Consider the following 16,548-nt stretch of genomic DNA (forward strand, 5'->3'; position numbering starts at 1 on the left):
CTACTAGATAATTGTATTTTGCATAAGGAAGGGTATTTATGCTTGGATTTATACCAAGTATGGAGACACATACTCCACAATGTGGACACGTAGTCCACAATGAAACACCTTCAGAAAATGTTGGTGAAAACAGACTAAACTAATGATTGCTGAGATGGTAGAAACATCTCAAAGGGCACTGAGTGATGGCTCTAGATCAGACTTATGTTTAGAGAACAGTACCATTACACCAAGAAAAAAAAAAAAAGACATTTACATAGTTTACATTGTGTATGTAAACAGGCCATTTGCACATGATTCATAAATGTCTTATTTATCATTCATTAAACACTATGTAAATGTGTGAACCAAGAGTTTTTTTCAGAGCAGTTTACAGAGCAGATGTAACCAATTTGAATAAATATATGTAAATAAATAAATAAATAGTTTGACTTTTTAATTTATTTATTTTTAATGCACATGCTAACCTAAAGCTGAACAAAACATTGGTTTGAAACAACCCTTTTCTGGCTGACCAATTGAGCGATTTGTGTCACTTTTGTTCACCAAGAAATCATCGGTGTAGGGCGAACTGTTCTGCTTTAACCATTGTTTGATCAAAATTCCCCTTTCCAAGGTGTACCTGCAAATTAGCAAATTGCTTTACAGCTTTGGATGAGGATAATTTTTCATGCAGTGGATATCGAGTGAGGATATTTGGAGCTTTCAATCCTGCAGTGGAGTTACCCACATGAACAAGAAGTGTAGTGCCCAAAGAGAACGAGGAGTTATGTTGCCTTCAGTTAGGCTGCTGAAATGGTAGGAAAAACAGATTGAGGTGGGTACGTGTGCACTTCTAATAGGGTGGAAAAAATGGGGATAGCCTGCTGATAGACACATCAGAAGCAAGAAATATGCCTATTTTATGTTGGAATTGGTTAAACAAAGGGACTTTGTGAGGTCTTTACTGGCAACACAAAGTTCAGGCTTTAATGATGCACAAAATCCTAACCAACACCGTGTAGGTTGTTCCCACCTCAAGAGAAGATGCTTTGGACATCTGAAAGATTTGTTTGCTTGATGGCCACAACTGACCTGCAAAAGAGACCCTCAGAAGTGGGTTATAAGCCTTCAGTAGGCAGCTACTGAAGTTGAGTGTGCGCTTTCTGGGGCATCTTTCACTCTAGGGCCAGACAAAGCCTTGGAGTAAGAGTCCAGTCCAAACTCCAATGGTTTCCCAGATATTGGAGGAAAACCCACCTAGCAAATGAGACCAGCTGTTCTGGAAGATGGGAGATATTTTAGGAAGGCATCAGGGCAGTGGGAACAAACTGGGAATACCACCAGCAAAAAGCTTTGCCTAGAAAGTTTGTGTCTAGTAAATACTTCCAGCACAGAGGAAGCATCTGTTATATTGTACTTTATACAGTTTCCCCTGTTTGAAATAAGCTGCATCAGCAAAAGCACTCCTATAGCTCTGTAACTGTATTTTCACCAGGCTTTTTGCTAATATAAATGTATCATTAAAAAAAAATCACATCCCTCCTCTGTCAGCAAAACTCTCTGGTGTGGAACTGGCCTGAAACTGCCTTGTCTGGTTTAGTTTATGTGAAGCTTAAACCAGGTGTTTTAGGAACTACTTAATTTTACATTGTATTTTATTTTATATTATTTTATTTTTATTTTAGCCCCCTTTTCTGCATCTCTGCAGGACACTAGGAATGGTGATGCCTGTCCCCAGAGATGGCTGGCAGAAGATGTGGTGCTTTGGGTGAGCTGCCGACTAGGTGGCCATCAGACCACCAGGAACAGACTCTGCCAGGGGTGTGGATCACCTTCCCTGGGGGCTGCTGGTCTAACCACTCCAGGGGAGGTGGGATGAGGGCATCTGCCATGGTCAGCCAGGGCTCAGGACTGCCGGGACATCACCTCCAGCCCAGTCTCCAAACAAGCGCTCTGTCTCCCTCCTGAAAAACTGTGCCTTGGGTTGTCAGAGGAATCATTTGTCACATCTGCCGTCTTAGAAATCTACACAATCACACACTCAGCTGATAAAAAATGAGTCAGTTTAACAAGCTTTTTTCGCTGAGAGGTTCTTCTAACAAAATGCTGCATTTACCTTTCGCATCCCAGCACTGCCAAGGGAGGTCAGCAACATGTTTTAACATTGCCCCTTGCACATCTTGGTTGGGAAGAGAGAGGGAAGGGTCCAGCACCCAGAACCATTCAGCACGTTCAGGGTCTTGGCTAATGTGTTTATCCTCTAATGGGCTTGTATGAGCCTCCTACACACTGAGTACCCCAATATGCTCCTCTTCCAACTCCCAAACAAAAAGCTGACATGCCATGCACTGGGTCAACTACATCTGCTTTGTAAATATGTCTGAACAAGGCCATGAGACTGCCAGCATAAAATGAAAAGAGGATGTGCTGGTGTCAGTGGGATGTGTCTGAGTATTGCTCACACCAGAGGTGCTCCCCACCAGACTTTTCCACTGTCCTCAAATGAGAATGGAGGGCAGTACCTTGCTGCCAGACACTTGCTGCCGTCTCTCAGGCCACTATACATTCTGCAGAAACCAGAGGTTTAGGCTGCACACAAGCCTGGAGCAGTCCCCAGATGAAGCTGTCCCTGAGCTCTGCCTGTCTGCAGGGTCCAACCTACAACCTGTGGCCTACCCATACCACCCCACAGACTCCCATGCTCTCTTCTCTTTCAGTGAGACACTATCCCAAATGTATGGGTCTGAGGACCCACATCTGAATTTCAGAGTACTGGGCAGACTCAGTCCCCTGTGACTTCCATTGCCAAGTTCAGTGCTATCACCCCCATTTCAGACTGTGGGACTGAGGGGTAAAAAAACTTCAAACCAGGCCTGCTAAGACCTGGGCCCCACAGCAAAGTGAACACATAGTCGAGAAGAACAGAAATACCACTGTCCAGGGGTGGAAAAGAAGGAGAAAAAAAAAGGCCAGGCATGAACCCATCATTTGGGGTGCCCCCAACATGAGCTGTGGGCATGACCATGTGCTCCAGCCTAAGCTGGTCCATGGCCACGGGAGAGGGAGTGGCACCTCGCAGTACCATCCTGTCTTCTGCAGCAGAGGTGAGCAGCCATGAGGAGCAGCCTCTGTCTCCTCCTAATGAAGGAAATGAAGACAGTGAGTTTACTCAGCTTGTCTAAAGACAGGTTTGATGAAAACCTGTTCTATACAGCTTCCTCAAGGCTATACATGGCCATGCATCAAGTGTTGATGCACATCAGAGCATCTCCCTTTTGCTTTTGTCAGAAAGGGAATCTCCAAATTTCTGTCTGTTACACACACCAAAGTGACAGTTTCAGTTTCTCTTTTATGCCCAAATGTTACGTGTTAGTGAAGAAATCTCGCTAGCCTTGCTGTAGAGGCAGTCCTTAATAGCAGCAGTCTGGGCAGTGACACCGCCCCACAGCATGGGGGCTGAATGTGGTGTCCATGTAAGCCTCTTCTCCACACTTTTTTGTTTTCCTGCATTACTGTGGTGCCCAGAATAACCAAGGAGGTTTCTGCTAGTCCATCGCAAAGCCCTCACCATGAGTGACCTGAGGCATTCCCATAATACTGAAAATTAAGTTCAGCTCCAGTCTACCCCATTATTCCCTCAACAAACAATAGGAGACAGCACTCCCCATTCCTCCCAGGAAGATGGGTAGGGAGAGAAAGGCCACAGCAATGGCAAACCAGAGTCCCCAGAGATGTCCCCTTGGTGACATTTCCAATATCCCCATGAAACCAGGCTCCCCTCTTCTTGGCCACTCTGCCAGCTGCAGAGGCTTGTGCCTGTCAGGAAAAGCTGGCTGCAAGGCACAGCGGTGAAGAAATGTAACTTGTCAGATAAATATACAGAGCCTATAAATCTCCCCGGCTGTGTTTGTACGAAGCCTCGGCACCTTCCCCAGTGCAAATAGGGGTTAAATTATTCCCTGTTCTATTTGTATTTAAATGTTATGTTTCTATGATAAGCGTAAGGCAGAGGTGTCAGACGGGCCCGGGCGAAGGAGGCGGCAGGAGTGAAAGGTGAAATAATAGAGCGTTGCAAACCAAGTGCTGAGAGGAGATGGGAAAGGGGAACACTGGAGCGAGGGGGAGAAGGGGGAGGACGGGCACTAATTAAAGAGACAGAAGGGACAATGAGATGCAGGATGTTTGACCCTCCGTGGAGCAAGAGGACAAGAACAAGAATCACAGCAATTGTGGAGGGACTAGGGGAAAATTAGGGTCACTCACAGAGAGACATGACACAGGTTTGTGTTTATCCAGATAGCTCTCACTAATGTATGTGTGTGCGTGGGGGTACATTTAGATAAGAGTATATAAATACACTTATGTTCTCGTATTCCTCATGCAAAACAAAGAGGTTGAATCCTTGTATCAGGAAAGCATAAACCAGCTTTACCATCTAGAACATTGCATCCAGGTCCTTGGAAATAAAGAGGGACAGATCTACCACCTTCGTGGCCCAGGCTAATCAGGAGGGTGAACCAGAAGATCACTCCAGTCCCTTCTAGCCACAAAACCCCTTATTCTAAAACCTATCAGCCTCCCTATTTCATCCCAAGTTCATTGCTGGGGCATCCACGGATAGTGTGTGTGCTTCTTCGTGCAAGAACAAAACTAGCATTTGCATATTTCTGTATTATGGGAACAAGCATCTTCTGTATGCGCATGGTATTCACCCGAGCAGCTATCTGATGTTACTTGATGCCTTTGGCTCTCTAAGCATCAGGACCAGGTTGCTGTATGGCTTCGTTTCAGAAACCAGATGCTAATTAATTCCATTATTTATAAAGCTAATAATTATTTGTCCCTGCTGCTATTCCCCTCCTCCCCAAACATTGCTTGCACACACAGTGAGGGACCAGCTGCAGTGCCTCAGTCTAGGCACTGGGAAGGCCTTTAAGCTTGTCTCCTTGGCACCATGACAGAACAAACTAGCAGCCTAGAGAAGTTTTCTGTGCAGGTGTGGGTAAGAAGAAAATGCTGATGCACAGGACTGAGTGGCACATCTACCAGAAAGGATGCAAGAGGCAGAGCAGATCTTCCTTGCCCGCTCTCCTGACTGGTCCTCAGCAGAGAGGGCAGAGGAGGTGGTGCTGAGGTTGTCCATCACAGAACTATACAGAATCACAGAATGGTTTGGGTTAGGAGGGACTTTTAAAGGTCATCTGGTCCAATGCCCCAGCAATGATCAGGGACATCTTCAACTAGAATCAGTTGCTCAAAGCCTCATCCAACCTGTACTTGAATGTTTCCAGGGATGGGGCATCTACCACCTCTCCAGGCAAACCTGTCGCAGTGCTTCACCACCTTCATGGTAAAATATGTCTTCATTGTATCTTGTCTGAATCTCCCCTCTCTTAGTTTAAAGCTGTTACCCCTTGTCCTATTGCTCCAGGCCCTACTGAGAAGTCTGCCCCCATCTTTCTTACAAGACCCCTTTCAGTATTGAAAGGGCGCAATAAGGTCTTCCAGGAGCCTTCTCTTCTCCAGGAGGAACAACCCCAGCTCTCTCAGCCTGTCTTCATAGGTGCTCCAGCCTTCGGAGCATCTTCATGGCTCTCTTCTGGTCCTGCTCCAACAGGTTCATATCTTTCCTGTTTTGAGGACTCAAAAGCTGGATGCAGTACTCCAGGTGGGGCCTCACCAAGAGCAGAGTAGAGCAGCAGAACCACCTCCCTTGACCTGCTGGCCACACTTCTTTTGATGCAGCCCAGGGTGCAGGTGGCTTTCTGGGCTGTGAGTGCACATGGTTGCCTCATATCCAGGTTTTCATCCACCAGCACCCTGAAGTCCAGGCAGTGAGATCAAGAATCTGCCAAAGTCACAGTGGTGAAAAAGAGCTATAAACATGGGGTTTTTTTTGGACTACCATGGACAAGGTATCCTCCTCAGGCCAAAGAAGAAAGGAGGAACTACAGAGCAGAGGGGTGAGCCACAGGTGCGCCGACAATTATGTAAGTTTGGGTTGAGCTCTGAACTCAAATCTGCAAGCTCAAACCAGCTTCCCTCTTGACCTGGAGTGCCCCACTGCTCCCCTCAACCCGTGCTAATCAGGCGGATCAATAGGCTGAAAGCAGGGCATTTCCTGGGGCCTGGACTGCACACTCCTATTGCCATTTTCACAGCAGTCCTACAGCTCCATGATGATGATTACAGCCCTTTCCACAGGGGAAGCGATTACGAATTCTGTTGTAGCTAATTGTAAATTAGTTAATTATCTTCTCTGTGGTACCTTGCTGCAAAACACATGAACCTTGTAAAATGGAGGTGTTTCAAAAATTAGGACAGGGAAAAAAAAAACGACAACAACAACAACCAAAACCCCAACCCACTCTGGAAAGAGCAGAAGCCTACTGCTACCTAACTCCAAACAATAGCAACCAAACACTCCTTCCACCCGCACAGGCTCATCATTCCCCCCTTTTCACTCCCCCTCCCCACATCAAACACCACCCACAAGGGGCTAATGCTGCTGCAGGCTTTAAAATGTTTGCTGAGTTCACCTGTTCCTTGCAGCTGGGTGTTGTGGGGCGTTCCTAATCACATCTTAGCAGGAGTGATTTCTTTGTGCTGATCTCTTCCCCTCCTCCCTCCCTGGTTTGGTTTTACTTAACAGATTCTTTATATCCCGTACGTTAGCAGATATGATTGCACAGCTGCCGGTCTCTGACTGCTGGAGACAGAGGCTTTGAGACACCCGGGCTAGAGAGAATAACAGCTAATCTGAACAGCTGTGTGATGGGGACAAGCGCAAATGAATATAAGCCCAGGTGTGGGAACATAATTCTCCTGCACAAAGAAGGAAGCTTCATCCCACAGGTGCATTACTCTCCACTGTTGCATCTGAAAAACTTAGTTTGAAGGTTTTCTCTTCTTTAATTGCTTGGCTGTACTCTAGGCCTAGAATTGGACATGGATCCTCTGTACAGAGTGAAAGAACAGCTATGTGAGAGACAGTGCGTCTGTCTGGCTTGATGTGCTGTCTCTGGCAATAGCCAATGCTGGATGCATAGGAAGGAGTATAAGAACAGGTTAAGCAATTTTGTTAATGCCCCAAAATATTCTCATAGATTCCAGTGTTCTGCAGTTTAAGCACATCTGGAGTCTGAAGCATTTCTTCATATGTAATAGCTTTTGAAGTGTCTTTCTTTGATGCGATTGTTCAGTGGGCTTTTGAACCCATGTAAACTGTGAGAATCCACCACATCCTGCAGCAAGACATTCTGCAGCTTAATCATGCATTGTGTTAGGAACCACTTCCTTTTGTTTATTTTGAACATGCCGCAAACTAATTTCAACTGACAGGTCCTAGATCTTGTTTTGGAAAAGAGTGGAAATCACTTCTGATCCAGTTATGGAAGAGTGGACCCATGAGAATATGCAAGAACTTGGCCAAATCTTCTGTCTGTGCATTTCAGACTGGTATTTGGTACTCCTGGGTCCCATCTTAAGCCATGCTCTGGGTACTGTGGAAGGCAAAATCACTTTTCCCTTAGTGTGATTTGTTATTCCTGGTACCAGAGAGATGGATGACCATGTAGTTACTGTTTTACTGTTACTGAATACTTGCAATACATCTCTGCCAAGGACTGCGTGCTCCATGGAAATATGGGCTACATAAATTACGCAGTGGAAAAGGCAGCCTCAGTTTCCCCATCTGCAAAAAGAATAATTGGTGCTTGAACCAGGCAAAATTGGCTATTGCTGAGCTTCCTCAGCGTTTGCCACAGGCCAGGAATAAAGGGAGCTCTGGCAGTAATAATGAAAGGCACCCAGCAGGCTGGTGGTCAGTTCTATGGCTGAACCCTCTGATGGTTTCTATCAGATTTAAGTGCCTGGAGCTTCCCCAACTCCTTGCTCATGCAAAAGGAGTGGGGTGGGGCAGTGGGGTAAGTCAAGACAAGGTTTAGTTCTGAATGGAAAGCCCTACTTTTGCAAATGAAAGCAACTGTGGATTTCTGAGTCATCTGCCAGGGAGAGATTTTCATGTCCTGCAGTAGCATGATCCCTAAAGAGAGTGCTACAGTGATCTAGATGCCTGTGTCCAAGAGAACACAGATGTTGGCTGCTGTTGGCCCTATGAGCGACTGGAAAGAAATTTAACATGTTGCTAACTGGCAACCCAAAGTCTAGGATTATGTTTTTAAATTAAATGTGTCTGGTCCTATTCTCTACTTTCAGGGTCCTCATCCACACTACAGTCTTCTCCTCCTGAGCAGGGAGCGCTGCTTGACAGGGAACTGGAAGATGTCCTCAGTGTGCAGCAGCTGTTCAGCCATGTCCAGAAGTTGCTTGGGAGAGCAGATATACAAGCAGGATGGCTAAAGTATAGAGCTAGGGCAAAAAATGGACAGAGATGGAGAAGAAAGTTCAAAACGGGGATGAATGCTGTCCGGGCTTGGCTGGCCTGTGCTCCTGTGGCAAGACCTGCCGTCTACCTGCACTGAAGTGAAATCCAACCTTAAACCTACAGCCTCATCTGGACAGTTCAGATGAAAGCTCACTCAGGCTTCCTCTGTGCAGATACAAAATAGGTTATGGGCAAACTCGGGCAACAGGCCAAGCAACCGCTGCCATGAAGATATAGCCTAAACGACTCTTTCAACAGCAGAATCTTCTTGTACAGCTGAGAATATTATAACCCGAAGACAAATATCAGTAGTTCTGACTTGCTGAACAGCGCCGTCACAACTGTCCATTGCCAAGAGATGCTATTCCCTGTGCAGATCTTAAATGACAGGTTTTATGGTGTTTGATATTGAGCTGGGAAAACAACTCACGACGACCCACTTTGTTAGTATCCCTTGCTTAGGAAAGCTGGTGGTGAGAGCAGCCTGAAACTTGGTGTCATGCAAAGCACAAAGACTCTGCCTGATTTTTGCCTGGCAGATCATAATTCTTCCAAGTTTATTCATTATCTGATATGCCCAACTGGAATATTTCTGTGAAAGATTCAGGAGGTGATGCTTTTTAGGAAAAGACTCAGAAATCAAAATCTGATTTTTCTAAATTCAATGTATAGCCTTAACAGCCACTTTCTTTTCACTATCTCTCCACAACAGGAAGAGTATCTGAATTCAAATCAGACTTCCAATCAGAAAAAAAGAAACAAAATCATGACTCTCCTAGATATTAGCAGCCTGTGCTTACAGCTCCTGTTTCCCGGGAACACCCCTGGAAATGTTTGTAGGAGAAAAGCACCTGAGGAAACCCAGCATCAAAGTGTGCATCAAAGGCCTGCAGTTGTGCTCTAACTAAACTTTGTGGGATTTTCCATGCCTGTTTGGGCTTCTTCCTTCTGCAAATCTATGGATGTTTCTCTGGCCCAGCTTGATGGATTTCCCAAAGAAGAAGGAGGTGAAAGAGAATACTGTCTTGTACTATCAAACAACACCTCAAACGAACACTGAATTACATCACGCTTTTACACTCGTCTTTCAGAGACAGCTCAGATTTGAATACAACTCCTGCAGCCTTTGGTTCTGGGGAATTTAACACATCTTGATTCCTATGTGTAACATCCCCTTTTCACTTTGTGGCCACACAAGGCTGAGGCTGAGCCTGAAGGGCCATTTGGTTTTCACACTCATTCAGAGGAAAGCTTAGAAGCTTCTTAACAAACTCCGCAGGGTCAGTGGTGTCAAGGCTGGTATGTCAAGAAAACAAGTTTCAGTTCCTAAACTCATCTCACTGGTGACCTGTCAGGGCTTTGAAACCCTTTCCAGAAGCCTAGAAGGCCAGGACGTTTATCCGTGGTAGCACTCCAGCCTTGAGCACTGAGGACTGTTGGAACGGCAAAGGCATAGGCAAGAAGTGGGGGGTAGGAAGGACATATTTTCTCTTGCAGGAGCTGTGACGACATTTCAGATCAAATTAAACTTCAGTTTTTAAAGACTTCAGTGGAGGTAATTGAAACACTTCCTCACAATTGCCTGAACCTAAGTGTTATCTCTCTTTTCCTCTGTATATCATCCCTTTTCCCCCAAGCCTGAGACAGCCCTGCACGGCCACAGCCTCCTTAATATTAAAGACGGTGATTAAATGGGATTCGCCAAAAGACAAAGGGCTGAAAACCTGCCAATTGTTAATCCCTCTTTCGCTGTGCTTAAAAATTCCATTTCCTTCATTTGAAGAAAGGGGGAGGAAGAAAAGAGAATTATACGCCTATGTCTAATTTAAATTCTGGCGTCGCGGGTCCTGTTCCCTTCTCCCTCTCTTGACGTCTGAATATATTCCTTTATTACCATTATTACAGCTTTCTGATTGCATTAAAATTCATCCACACGCTTCTCTCCACATTCCACTTTTCTTTTGCCAGTTTTTTTGCTAATTCCCTTTTTCTCTCCCCCTTCCCTCCCCACTTTCAAATTATACAGAATGTCATTAAAGATCTCCACAAAATGCCTCAACTCCTTTCTCTTGCTTTTATAAACTTGCTGGCTTTCTTCCTCTCCATCCCCTCGTCTACAAACAAAGAAAATGAAGGAGAGGCAAAAGAATACAATAATAATAAAGGAATCCAAGCAGCATGTCTCATAGGTCTCAATAACACCTTTCCTACATCATACAGCTCCGGGCCTAATGCTCACCTCAGTTATGAAGCTGTATTTCACAGAGAAGTTTTGTGTATTATTTGTTTGACGCTTGTACCTGGAATCCACAGTTAAAATCAAAAGTGGAGTGTGCCAGGCTGTGTATGTAAGCGGGGAAAGAAACAGTCCTGCCTGTAACTGTAAGCAGAAAAATAAGGAGGCTGGAAATAGAAATGTAATTTCACCCCGCTTTACAGAGCAAGAGCTGAAATCCTGTAAGGATTTCACTATGGATGTGAACAGTGGAACTGTGCACGCAGTACATATGCCCAGTTGCAGGTGATTAGTTCAAGATCTGAAGTTAAACAGGATCCACCCATTTAATCCTTCAGACATCCCACTGACGGCAAGGAGACCTTAAAATTGCCCCTTTTTTCCCCACAAGGAACATCACCTAAAAAGCCAGTATATTTTTGCTTAAACCAGTCTCACTTTATCTAGGTGGAAGTCCCAGTCCGGGGATTTTATAGATAAAAACCAAGGTGATGAAGGTGGAAATTGGACTCCTTCCCTATATAGAATACCATCTGCCTTATAGGCATTTAAACTATAAAGTGGGGACATGACATAGTGCCTGTGTGATGAGGCTGGGGTGACTGGTCCCCATAACCTGCCCTTGTGACTCTCCTCGCCCAGCTTGGAGGAATAAACTGCTGTTGGGAAACTTTCATTCTTTCTCTCCAGTTCTTCCCAGGGTGCCTAAGTAGGTTTTTTGTTGGTTTGGTTGTGGGTTTTTTTTACTATTATTTTTGTTGCCGTCACCCTCAATTACACTGATATAATGAAATGACTGAAACTGGATGAAAAACTGTATTTTCTTTCTATGGGAAATACTGATGTCTCAAAAAATGGGCTTCCACTTTGAATTGGAGAGGCCAAAGTTCTTGTGAAGTGGAAATTCTTCAGTTGTGAAATGTTACAGGGTATTGTCTCAGAGGAATAAAAAGACTTTGTCTTAATAACCTCAAAACATAAAATATATAAAGCAGAATGGCTGTGGTTTTCAGCCAGACAAAAGAGAGTATGTTTTCACACACTATATGAATAAATGAAAGACATTTCTGCTGTGGGATGTTGCTGAACACAAAAGTCATAAATTAGCTCCAAGGAGAATGAGAGAGATTAGTGGTGGTTGTGTCCACTTGCTGCTATTAAACATGAAGATCCAGATTCAAAATCTATCTTAGTCACTAAGCGTCTGCCTCCTGGAAGCATGAGGATATTAAGGGAAGGGTCACTCTTTATAAAAGCCCTGTTCTTACTCTTTCTGGGCACTGCTGGAGCAGAGGATGCTGGACTAGACAAACCTTTGGTCTAACCCCAAACAACAGCTTTTATGCTCTTAGTGGTTTAATACAATACAGACTTGAAACAAAATTAATCAAAGACATCCTTTTAAAATGACAGGTTTGTACCTCCTTGAGAACTCGATGCATTAAATTTTTTTAAAAAAAAAAATGTCCCCTGGCAAAAATCTTACTGAAATGGACTTGTTCCATGGGAACGCTTTGCCTTTTACAAAACTACACATTCAGCTAGATAACCGTTCTTTTGAAATGCTTTGGCCAGCTCAACAAATAACCCAGGCAATGAATGGGTCTGCTTCGGGGTGCCGCCTGGCAGGATCTGGCTTGACTTACCCACATACTCATTTAGACCATTACTCCAAGGTGCGTATGCGAAGGAACATTATATTCCAGGGATGCTACACCGGTGCTTGAAATAAACACCAGGGATTCAGGGTTAGAGCTGAAGCTTATTGAAGTTAATGAAAAAGAGTGCCACGGAGCCGCGCAGGCTTTGGATCAGACCCTCAATTTGCCGAACTGCTGCTCACTATGTCCTTACGGCTGTTGGGTATTGCAGACTCAGCACGATGCAGAACGGCGCATTACACCCATGCCAGGGGAGGTCTGGTGAGGATGGAGCAGGAGGACAGCAGAGCCTGAACGATGCTCATCATACCTTTTGTGTGCTAGGGCTCGGGAGTCTGCATGTGTTTCTCTGATTCTGATTTGTTTTCTTTGCCTCCTTTCACCACTCTCTTGCAATAAGGAAAAGAAAACCAAAACCCTGTGAAACCTCCAGCACAGGTAAGACTCATCCTTCTTCTGAGTGGAAAACCTTCCCGAGGTTTTAAAACAGCAGTCCAGAGCAGTGAGGGAATGCAGGAAAACTGCAGCCGGGTGGCGTGGCCTGTTAACGCCAGGCAGCAGTGGCAGCGCATGACACAGAGGTCGCAATAAAATTTATCACCAACGCACCCACAGACACGGAGGAACCTTCTTTTAGTGAAATCCATAATCAGCACACACCTGGCTGGAAGCAAGGCCTGCTGGACCCAGCTAGAAGTTACCCATAGGCATGGGATGGCCCATGCCTGGAGAAATAACCCAGAGAAATAACCCCCAGGCACTTTGTCTCCCTGGATCTGGGCTCGTTCCAAACTCAGGGGAGACTCGTCCCACCCAGTGCATTGAGCCGAAGGCCTCTCCTCTCGCTGGGGAAAATGAGACGCCTTTGATGTCACTTAGTATCCCCCTGCAAACGTTTTATTGAAGATTATTTCTTCCACCCACCCCCCTCAACTCCGACTGGCTTTAAATGCCACTGTCATTTCCATCTGCTGACAGAGCTCTAACTGCTGCACCAAATGGCATTCGCTAAAACCAACTAATAGAGGAAAATGAGGTCAACCTTTAAGAAAGGTGAAAATGAGCCAGGTGCTATGCCAGCAGTAACGAAGAGTTCATAAACAGCCTCCTGCTGCAGAGGCAGTTTACTTTAGGTGCTGGCATTGCTGGTAACTCCATTTGCAGGTGGGTTTCAGGGGTGAGCTTGGTCAGGAGAAGGCACAGGACCTCTCTGCTCACAGGGTTTAGTCAGCCCTTGTCTGGTAGGCCTGTGGGGACAGTCCCATGACTCTGATCTTGGCTGCTCTTGTCTGAACTCACAGCAAACGTGCATTGGCTGTAGTGGAAGTGTACGACATGTTGGCGGCTTGCACCACCAGAGCTTTTCTCCACCATTTTCTTCCCTAGCATGCAGGGAGATGTGAGTGCTCAGGGCCAAATCCTGCCTTGCCTATCTCCTTGCTGAGTTCCTTCTTTCCACTGGCCTTTTTAAATCTTCCACAGCTCATCCCAACACTACCTATTAACTCTTACTGACTGACTTAAGGCTCTGCTTCTGTAGAAGTGGTATTGCTGGGTGGTCCTGCACTCTCTGAAGGAACATTATTGTCCTTCTGTTTTCCTTCAGGCTTAATGCACTTGTCTCCTTGCTCATCCAAGAATTAGATAAAATCTTGGCTTTACACCACAACCTGATCCTATCTGTGCTATTCCCAAGCTCATACTTGAGACCCTGCGCTATGCAACTCATGAAGGAGAGCAAAGGGGAAGAGCTGGGGACCAGAGACCGTACAGTTCCATGCAACCACTGCAAGAGGAAGGGCATCTCTTCCTCTACCTCTTCCTGTTAGAAGACTAACAGCAGGTCAGTCTTACAGGAGGCAACTCAATATCTTACCGGTTTGTGTACCAGAAGAAGGAGATGCAGCACAATGCCATGATGGGAACAAGACAAATATTTGTTAAGTAATTTTCTGTTGTCAGCGCTTTGCTTCATCTAATTTTAATTAGATCGGAGAGCCTGAAGGATGCATATACTACCAACTCTATTAACAGCAACTGGCAGTACAGGACTGGGTCCGTATGAAGCGGGTATATTTGTCTCCTGTTTTCAGTCAATTTTTTCCACTCACTTTATATAGATGCATCTCTGTTTTTACAGAAGTGGACTGAAGTTGGTTCTTTGCCTTACCATCACACAGTGCTGACCATACTATTGTCTTTCTCTGGGTACATTATCCATGCCAAAAGTACTTGAAACACAAAATTGTACACCTGGACCAAATGATCAGTAAGAATAAGTCTAAAAAGCTTCCTGATACAAGGGCTTTAATAGGTATAAATCAACAATACAGATACACATGGTGCAATGATAGAATTATTTCTCCCACCAACACAATTATGGCCAGATCAGCAAATATAAAAAGCAGTTATCCCATTCCTACACAAGGTTAGTAGCTGTGGAAATTCATTCCCTGATTCAGGGTAAAATCCAAGTGTCAGAAAAGTGAATTTCCAGCTACTAGAGCTTCACTGTCCACGTGGGAAAATACGACCCTCAGTAGGCTTTTTCCACCTCAGATTTCATCACCACTAATAATGCTTTTTGGCTAACAATGCTTTTTGGGTATGTGGAGAAAGCAGGGCTGTGCAAGCCAGATCTGAACCTGGCTCCCGTCCCTATTACTGCAACAGTACTGTAACTGTGCTAAGGGGAGTGATCTCTTCCCTTCATCAGTAGCCAGGACTCAGAGACACAGAGAGAGACAGAGAGTGAAGGTGCTGTTTTATAACAAGCCTTTTCTGAGCTTGAGAGCTCACTGTGCTATTATTTCCCCCTTTTTCCCTCATTTCAGGCTTTTTTGTGTTTCATGTTTGGCCCTCGGCAGGCTGAGAGACGTGCTGACAAGTTGTAACTCTCACTCGGCTCTGCGAGGGCTTTGTTCTCTGCGTGCGTGGCACAGACTCGCTTCCTCTTTCGAAATGTGACAGCGAGCGATAACATTGACACAGAGAGCCAGCGCCTGGTCTCGGCACGCTCCCTATGCTAAAGACCCTCTCCAGTGATCTGCTGCATCAGTCAGGAAGCAAAGATGGGCATCGTGCAGGAAAAAACCTAGTAGTGACGACCTCTTCTTCCTCCAAAAACCCCTTAACCCCAGGCTAGTCAGAGACTCACAGGGCTTAACATCAAAAAGGGATTTGCAGTGATCTGGTCTCTCCCCCTGCGTACTGGAGATGCCCAGAGAACTGCCCCCAGGAGCCTCCTACTCCATGGCTGAACCGACGTGCCTAAGCCATTCTGTGGCTGCCCCACAGCTATCCCCATGGGTTGTACTTTGGCTAAAATGTGTGTCCTGGAGACGGGTCAAGTCTTACTGTGAGGACACCAGTCAGAACATCCATCAACATTACAGTCTGCTTTGATGCCTATGGTCTTGTGACAAGAGCCCATCTTTGACTTCTCACTTTAATGTGTTTGGCATCATGTTCAAATTAGAAAAGTTTTGGAGAAAAGTTAGTCCTCTCTCCAGCTGATCAAAGTGCTCTTTAGTATAAAGGCTTTTTTTCCCAGAAAAGAAACTGCCGTAAAGACCCAAGTCTCTTGGAGCTCTCTGAGTCAAGGATGAGCACGACTCTTTAAGCCTGACACTTTGAGGCATCTGTTTCATTTACACAGGTCTTTTCAAAATCTTTCACAGTTTTTAAAAGGTGAACACCAGGCTAGGATCAGTTTGCCTGAGTACTCCCCCACCAACACTACCTACTAAAAAGTCACCTTTGTCCTTCCCTTTCCTTGTTTATACAGCCAGAGGTCCTGTTAGATGGTTTTGCCCACCACCATGCTGGGAGCTGATGTTAACTTCCTCAGCCATGCTAACCACTTTTCTAGGTCATTGTCTAGGTAGTTTTCTAGGTTGCTGTCTTATGAAATGTAACCCCTCATTCTTTAGGCCTTCTTTTCAGCCTTACTCCTCCATGAGTCAGCTTAGATTTGGTTCTGCAGAAACACGCACATAATGCCTCAGCCAACCAAAGCTCATTCAGACTGACCTACGTGACTTAGATGACTCTGTATCAGAGTCCTGTCCTTACAATTTTCCATTTCATGTTATCCACAGATTTTATCAGCCAGGATATTTAATTCCACATCATTCATGACAAAGCTGACTAGCATCAGAGCTGGTACTGATCCATGCAGAACCCTGCTACAAATACCCTCACTCTATCATGCCTTCTCTTTGACAACTGCATTTTGGGATTTGTCCATTACCCACTTCTTAATCCATTTAATTTCTGTCCTC

General features: G+C 45.2%; 1 protein-coding gene across 1 annotated transcript in view; it reads right to left on the minus strand.

The window, feature by feature from the left end:
• The window catches only part of CELF4 (CUGBP, Elav-like family member 4), a 305,865-nt gene that overhangs the window by 100,308 nt on the left and 189,009 nt on the right, over window positions 1-16,548 (minus strand). The window lies entirely within an intron of this gene.

Source organism: Charadrius vociferus, unplaced genomic scaffold (assembly GCF_000708025.1).
Source record: "Charadrius vociferus isolate BGI_N301 unplaced genomic scaffold, ASM70802v2 scaffold595, whole genome shotgun sequence".
Taxonomy (NCBI): Eukaryota; Metazoa; Chordata; class Aves; order Charadriiformes; family Charadriidae; genus Charadrius; species Charadrius vociferus.